The 8,034-nt window shown below is 40.4% G+C and overlaps 1 pseudogene; it reads left to right on the top strand.

The window, feature by feature from the left end:
* Nucleotides 1–3,795: 3,795 nt before the first annotated feature.
* LOC110592211 lies at nucleotides 3,796–5,157 on the top strand (annotated as a pseudogene).
* The last annotated feature ends 2,877 nt before the right edge of the window (nucleotides 5,158–8,034 follow it).

Genomic DNA, 8,034 nt, shown 5'->3' with positions numbered 1-8,034 from the left:
CTTTTCTTTGCTTTCAAATCTCTGTTTTTAGTGATGAAACCATAGGTATTTATCAAGGAGAGAAGCTGCAAAGTAGAGATGGTCTGTAGAGACCTTACTGGAGTCAGTGCATTTTAGAGGGCTGTGTTTGGTGGTGTTTAGAAAGTTTCTTGCTCTCTTACATTAAATGGACTTTTATGTAAAGCTCTAGCTTCATAAATCATAGTAACCATAAATATATTTTGAATGACTATACTTTAGGCTTTTCAGACAATTTCAACACTCAGTTTAAAACACTTTACCTAATTACACAAATATTTTAAAATATATACTTAATGATATTTCTGATATTGGATTGGGATAACCCTGCAATATCCTTTTCTTTTGAAATGACATTCTTTTAAGAGAAAGATAAGTTAGTCCTCTGTTCTCATGGAGAGCTATTGTGTAAAATATTAGAGGAGCTTTTCTTACTTATCAAGGAAAATTTGAAGGCCTTCTCTTTGCTTAGACTTTGCAAGAAGCCATGTTCACACATGCACCTTGCTTTTCAGGCGCTTACCATCTAGGTGAGGAGGCAGGCATGAAAACAGGAGATATGTTTTACAGGAAAAATTGATAGAACTTTAAATGAGAATATCAGGGGTAGATAAATGAATTTGGCTGAAAAGTAGATTGTGAATGGAAAGATGATGAACTTAGCTTTGGACCAAGGAGTAGGAGATGGCCATGAGGCATGGACTGCCAAAAGTCAGTGTATGTTTCAGTGTGAAACTGACAATGAGGACTAAAGGAACAGAAAAGAAGAAACTAAACAGACTAGTCAGCAATGAGTAGTGACTCAAAACTCCACGGAGCTATGACTTGTATTAAACCTTAAAAGAGAGATGAATTCCTGAACTTGGAGTCAGATAATAGAACACTGTAGAAGTACAGTAGGCCCTTTATATTTAAATGGGTGGGAAAGAAACACCAAAGATTTTAGGAGAGAAGTGATGAAAACAGTAAGGAATTTTAGAGTAGGGGAAGTTTTTGTTCAAGGCTTCCAGAGCTAAAATCCCTGTTAGGAGGGATAGATGAAAACTATATTTTGAAGGAAAAATAAATAAAACATTGAGTCAGACTATAAAGGAGTTTGCAAAGGAGAGACTGGATCTAATTGGTAGATTGGTGGTGTTATTGATGAAGACTGGAAATAGATGAGGTAAGAGAGAAGGATTGTGAATAGGATGTTGATGAACTTGGTATTGGACATCAATAGGTTGGAGGTGACAATGAGATAACCAACATGGCCACATGTACAAGTGGTAGGGCCGGGATAGGGTAGGGATAACAAGGAGCTGAGGGTGCAAAATTTAAGAATTCTTAGGTCTCAGGTCGCACAACCCTGAGAAGGAGTGCTTCCCTAAATTCTGCACCTGGGACCTAACTGCTTTGTCCTAGTCCGTGCCATGGAAATATGGAACTATGAGTTTTGATGAAAATATGAGTTTAGATGACAAACAAGACTGGAGATATAGGCTTGAGGTATGCAGCCTAAGAGCAATTATATTCATGATGTCTTCAGAGTAAACAGCAAAGAGAAGGAAGGACATAAGGCTGAGCCTCAGAGAACTCTTTTGGAAACCAGAGAAGAAAGAAGAGCAAGCAAGTCTAACGTAGGAAGGACAATCGAAAAGTTCAGAAAATAGACATTTCTATTTAAACATGGTTAGATTTAGCGTCTTTCCCTCCCAAATCACCATTGAAATGGTAATTAAATAATTTTTGAAAAAGCATTCACTCGCAAGGATTAAAAGACCAGGTGAGGAGATGACAGTAATAAAATCATGGAAGCTTGGGAAGCAGGTAAAGAAGTCAGAACTGTCTAGGTAGACTCAAAAAAAAAAAAACAAAAACAAAAACAAAAAACAAAAAACAGAAACTAAAGCCAGCAGTGGAGCAAATATATTTGCACCACAGAACCCTGAGAGGCATGGGAATTGGAGGCACCTGATACCTCTGAAGGTAGGCGTGTAGGTGAACTGAAAACAGAAGGATTGATACAATTCTGTACATTCCACAGCAGTTATATATATCAAATTCCCTTCCCCAGCCAGCATGGTTTGACAGTGCCCTAGACCTAACCTGGCAGAATTCTAGAGGTCTATTCTCTAGAAAAGTTGAATCAGAGTGACTTTGAATACAAGATTACAAATCACAGCTAAGCATAGGATTTCCTTACTGGAAACAGGACTAAGTGAAAGTCTGCATACAGAATAGTACCCTTCCCCAACCGAATTCCAAGAATGCTGGGAGCCCAGGCTGGATTCCTCTCTGGGAAAAACCAACCAAGCTCCAGAGAAGATCTGTGAATGTGAGCAGCTTCAGGCACTCCCCAGTGGAAGAATGGAAGCTTCCTAACAGTGAGGCTTACTGGTCATCTGGCACTGACTTGGGCACACATGCACACATGAACACAGCCTCCAGATCCCATGGTAGAGACACTCTGACAACTGAACAATCAGAAATCATTAGACATTTAGGAAACACTTCTTTTTTTTTTTTTTAAGATTTTATTTATTTATTTGATAGAGAGAGTGAGAGAGCACAAGCAGGGGGAACAGTAGAGGGAGAGGGAGAAGCAGGCTCCCCGCCAAGCAGGGAGCTCGATGCGGGGCTCGATCCCAGGACCCTGGGATCATGACCTGAGCCGAAGGCAGATGCTTAACCATCTGAGCCACCCAGGGGCCCCAATTTAGGAAACACTTCTAACATGAAAGACAGAAAAGGGAGAAGGAAGGAAAGAAAGAAGGAAGGAAAAAAGGGTGGATCCGACTTGGAGAAAATGAAAATAATGTAGGGGCAGAAGAAGACATCAAAAAACAAGAGAGATCCTCAAAAATATGTTATTTTAAAAGACACAGTCAAATAACAGTAAAGAATTCTTGCAAATTATGATCACTGAAATGGAAACAAAAAGCGGTAGAATGGTTGGAAGATACAGTTGAGGAAAATTCCCACAAATCAAATAAAGAAAATAAGTATATGACTGTGGAGGAAATAAAATGAAAAATTTTAGGTAATCTGTTCAGGAAGTCCAACTTCTGATGATAGCAGTTTAACAAAGAAAAAACAGGGAATGAGGTGAGGAGGAAATCATCAAAGAAATAACACCGGGAAAGAACCCTCAGAGGAGAAGTACGTAAGGTTCCATATGAAGAGGGCTTTTCAAGTACTCAATATGTTAAATGAAGAAAAGGCTGATATCAAAATGCATAATCATGAAATTTCAGAACTCCAGAAACAAAGAGGAAATCCAGGAACTCTGGTGTAAGGGCTACATACAAAGGATGGTATAGGAAATCATAATGGCAAAATTGGAAACAAGAAGACAATGGAACAATGCCTAAAAGTACTGAGGGGAAATCACTTGCATAAAAGAATTCTATTTGCAGCCAAACTATTGATCAAATGTAAAGATAGGATAAAAACATTTTTGGAAATGCAAAAACAAAAAAAAAGTACTTTCTCTGCATTTTTATTAGGAAGCTACTAGACTAGAGGCTTACTACCCAAAGGGGAGATAAAACAAGAGGAAGATTTGGGATCCAGGAAACAAGGGATCCAACAGAGAGAAAAAGGCACAGGGAGTCTACACAAAAATGGCAAAGGGAGCTTGTAGGTCATCAGCCAGGAGCCAGTCTAAACAAGAGCAAGGTGAAAAGGGCTTCTGGAAGGGGTTATCTTAGAAAAGGACCATCTGGGATTCATGGTGTTGCTGGAGACTCGTAATGCGTCTGCAGTCAACGACCCTCCACAAACATCACCTGTTGGAACAACCACGCCTGAGTGTATCTCCATCCATGTGGGCCAGGCGGGCGTGCAGATGGACAATGCCTGCTGGGAGCTCTACTGCTTGGAGCACAACATCCAGCCCAATGGCACCATGCCCAGTGACAAGGCGCTGGGCAGCAGCGATGACTCCTTCAACACCTTCTTCAGTGAGACCAGGGCTGGCAAGCATGTGCCCTGGGCTGTCTTTGTGGACCTGGAGCCTGCTGTCATAGATGGGATAAGAACTGGCATTTATAGGCAGCTCCTCCACCCTGATCAGCTGATATCTGGCAAGGAAGATGCTGCCAACTACTATGCCTGAGGCCTCTACACTGTGGGGAAGGAGATCATCGATCTTGTGCTGGAGCGAATCCGAAAAATGACAGACCAGTGCACCAGGCTTCAGGGTTTCCTCATCTTCCATAGCTTTGGGGGTGGCACTGGCTCAGACTTCACCTCCCTGTTGATGGAGCGGCTTTCAGTTGACTATGGCAAGAAGTCCAAGTTGGCATTTGCCATCTACTCCACCCCCAAGTATCCACAGCAGTTGTGGAACCCTACAACTCCATCCTGACCACCCACACCACCCTGGAGCACTCGGACTATGCCTTCATGGTGGACAACAAGGCCATCTATGACATCTGCCACTGCAACCTGGACATCTGGACATCAAGTGCCCCACCTACACCAACCTCAACTGGCTCATCGGCCAGATCGTGTCCTCCATCACGGCCTCCCTGTGCTTCGACGGGGCCCTCAATGTGGACCTCACAGAGTTCCAGATGAATCTGGTGCCCTACCCCCTCATCCACTTCCCCTTGGTGACCTACTCCTCCATCGTCTCAGCTGAGAAGGCCCACCATGAGCAGCTGTCGGTGGCAGAGATCACCAACACACTGTGAGCCCTCCAACCAGATGGTCAAGTGTGACCCCCGTCATGGCAAATACATGGCTTGCTGTATGCTCTACCACAGAGAAGTGTTGCCCAAGGATGTGAATGCCGCCATTGCCACTATCAAGACCAAGCGTACCATCCAGTTTACGGACTGGTGTCCCACAGGTTTCAAGGTTGGCATTAACCACCAGCCCCCCACAGTGGTGCCTGGGGGCGACCTGGCCAAGGTGCAGTGGGCAGTCTGCATGCTAAACAATACCACAGCCATCGCCGAGGCCTGGGCCCACCTCGACCATAAGTTTGACCTGATGTATGCCAAATGGACCTTTGTGCACTGGTACGTGGGCGAGGGCATGGAGGAAGGGGAGTTCTCAGAGGCCCGAGAGGACCTGGCTGCCCTGGAGAAGGATTATGAAGAAGTGGGAACAGAGTCTATGGACGGCAAGGATGAGAGCAAGGAGTTCTAGGGGGTCCTGGCATCTGTGACATCTGGTCTCTCCCTAGTTTTGTATTTCTCATTCCACTGTTTCCCTAACCCCCTACAAATACAATCAGTGTCTCAAGCGAAAAAAAAAAAAGAAAAGGACCACCTGATTTGTTTGATTGTCATAAGAGAAAACTTACCCCTTGGTCCAAGATTTGGGGATAAACTAGAACAAAAACAGAAAATGAAAGCAAATGAAAAAGAGAAAGAGAGTTACTGATTCTAGGGAGAATAACCAGAACAGACAATAAAGGAACTGGTATCATCATAGACTTAGCTGTGAAAAAGATGTACATAGTCCAAGACTTTGAATATTGATCTAACCAAAATGAGTGAAGGTGTTTGCAGGGAGGAACCGTGTGAAAGCCAAACCTCATCATTAAAGGTAGGAAACTCATAGTTAATACCTAAAGGTCAAAAAGAAAAATTTAAATAACAGTGTAAGGTTGTTATTCAAAAACGTGATCACAAATACTAGAATAGGTTAGAAGATTTCAAACTTGTTGCCACTGAAGAAGACTCAGGAGAGAAAGGTCGGGGGCTGCTGTTCTTAATTTTAAGCCTTTAAAAGAATTTGTCTTTTTTAAAAAATTGTATCTACATACACCTTTATAAAAGCTTTAAAAATAAAAGGATAAAATAAGAGAATCCAGGGGCGCCTGAGTGGCTCAGTTGGTTAGGCGACCGACTCTTGACTTCGGCTCTGGTCATGATCTCAGGGCGTGAGATGGAGCCCAGTCTCCAGCCCCAGGCACAGAGCCCGCTTAAGAGTCTCTCTCTCCCTCTCCCACTGCCCCCTTCCCACCCCCGCACGCACGTGTACACTCTCTCTCTCTAAAAAAAATTAAAAATAAGTAGAATCAAGGTATCAAAATAAGTCCATAATCTAGGATCAGATGCATTTATGGTAATAAATGCATATTTCAAATTTAATGACAACACCTGTTAAAAACAATCTATCAAGTTTTACAATTTCAAGTTAATATACTTTTTTAAGGAAGAACAATGAGAGGATTATGATGGAATTATATAGCCATTGTATTAAAAAGTGGCTTTTAAGATAGTTTCAATTACATTAAGTACACTCCAAAATCTTAAGTATTTTGTATTTTTTTTTGTTACGTGTACCAATTGTTCTTTCCCAAGCATGTGTTCATTCTTTCCACTATTTAGAAACAACACTGGGTAGATGACATATAAATACAAAATCTCCTGTCCTCAGAGGTTTAAAAAATTCATTTCCCATGTTTTCCAGAGGTCTTTCTGGGAGAATCCATCATTGATTTTTTTTTTCAATTCACTATTTGAATAGTTTTTCCCATTTGTAAATATGAGTATCTCCAAACAGTGGCTCACAACACATTTCAACTTAAACATATAAACATTTCAGTGGGACAGAAAACTGCACTTTATTCAAACAATAGATTAGAGATGAAATAGTGGTTTTAAGGTTGTTTTTGACATTTAAAAAGGGCTGAAGTATTTTCATCCCTTTGCTGCCTGTTGTTTCATGAGAGACCTAATAACTTTGAAGAGAAGGTCCCAGCACATTATATACACTGAAACCCCGTCCAATGCAAAGTGATATTTTCCTTTCTATTTTTCATTTCTGGATGCTGGCTCCAGTCAACAATATAATCATTTTCTCTTATTGATTTTCTTATAAAATGTATCCTTGTTAGATTCATTGATGACTATACATTACAGAAGCACCTGATAAAATTTCATTGTGTTATTACCACCACACAGGAAATGCTTTTTGCTGGATGAGAATAACTACTTCTCAAGGTGAAGATGAAACTGTGTTTAATGCAGAATTCCAGAGAATGGCATCTTATTTGAAAACTAATCATCAAGAACTCCCACCCTCAAATCAATTCAATATTATTCTCTGCTGAGAAGATGCACAGTATCACTCTAGCTTGACCTCAGTTTTCCAATTTCAAAAAAAAAAAAAAAGATGAATTTTCCCACTTTAAACACTTAACAACTTAAAGCTTTAGCTCTTCAAAAGAATTCTGATACACTCATGACTGACCTGTGCAGCGCACCTCCTAAATCACTCTGTGTAGTTTTTGGCGGTCTGTATCTGATTAACTTGGACTGATTTGGGCTAGATTTGTTAAACAACTCAAGTCAAATAGTGACTTTGCATTTGCAGAGTCGTGCAAATATGTAACCCATAGTTATTTTTTCCTTTTTCATTTGGGGGCATCATAATAAAGTATAATATCATTGGGTCCTCTTTTCTACTGAGAAATACTTAAGTCCTTTCTTTCATTTTACCAGAATTATAGGCTTCCTGATATTCCTAAGGCACCACAAAAACAACAAAGGCTACATTTTTAGAAATGTATTCAAGGGTTATGGATTATTCTTAGGAAGTCTACCTAAAAAGGAAATAAAATGTTAATATTATCACTTAAAAATTTGAAAGGACATAATCTCTTCAGTTAAATTTTGTCTCAAGCTGTGCTGCCCCTAATGGAGTGGCTCATGAAGATACTGCTTCAAAAACAATAAACTTAATTTTTTTTCTTGGTGGGAAAAGATTTTTCAAAAGCATTTTCATATTTAAAATTAGAATGATTGTTAAATTTAAATAATAAAAGCAGTCAGAACCCCACCCCCCTATAGATTAGATGACAGCAAATTTATGAATAAAGCTAATTTTAAAAATTAGGACACTTAAAGCTAGCACTTTGCTACATAAAAGACGGCCAATGATACTGCAACACTCTCTAACTCAATCTCCTCTGAATTAGAGACTATTTTAAATCAATGCCATTTTATTTCTTTAAATCACACACGATAGGGACACCTGGGTGGCTCAGTGGTTAAGCAACTGCCTTTGGCTCAG

This window comes from Neomonachus schauinslandi, chromosome 3 (assembly GCF_002201575.2).
Source record: "Neomonachus schauinslandi chromosome 3, ASM220157v2, whole genome shotgun sequence".
NCBI classification, from domain to species: Eukaryota; Metazoa; Chordata; class Mammalia; order Carnivora; family Phocidae; genus Neomonachus; species Neomonachus schauinslandi.
This window is presented reverse-complemented; position numbering and strand designations above follow the sequence as displayed.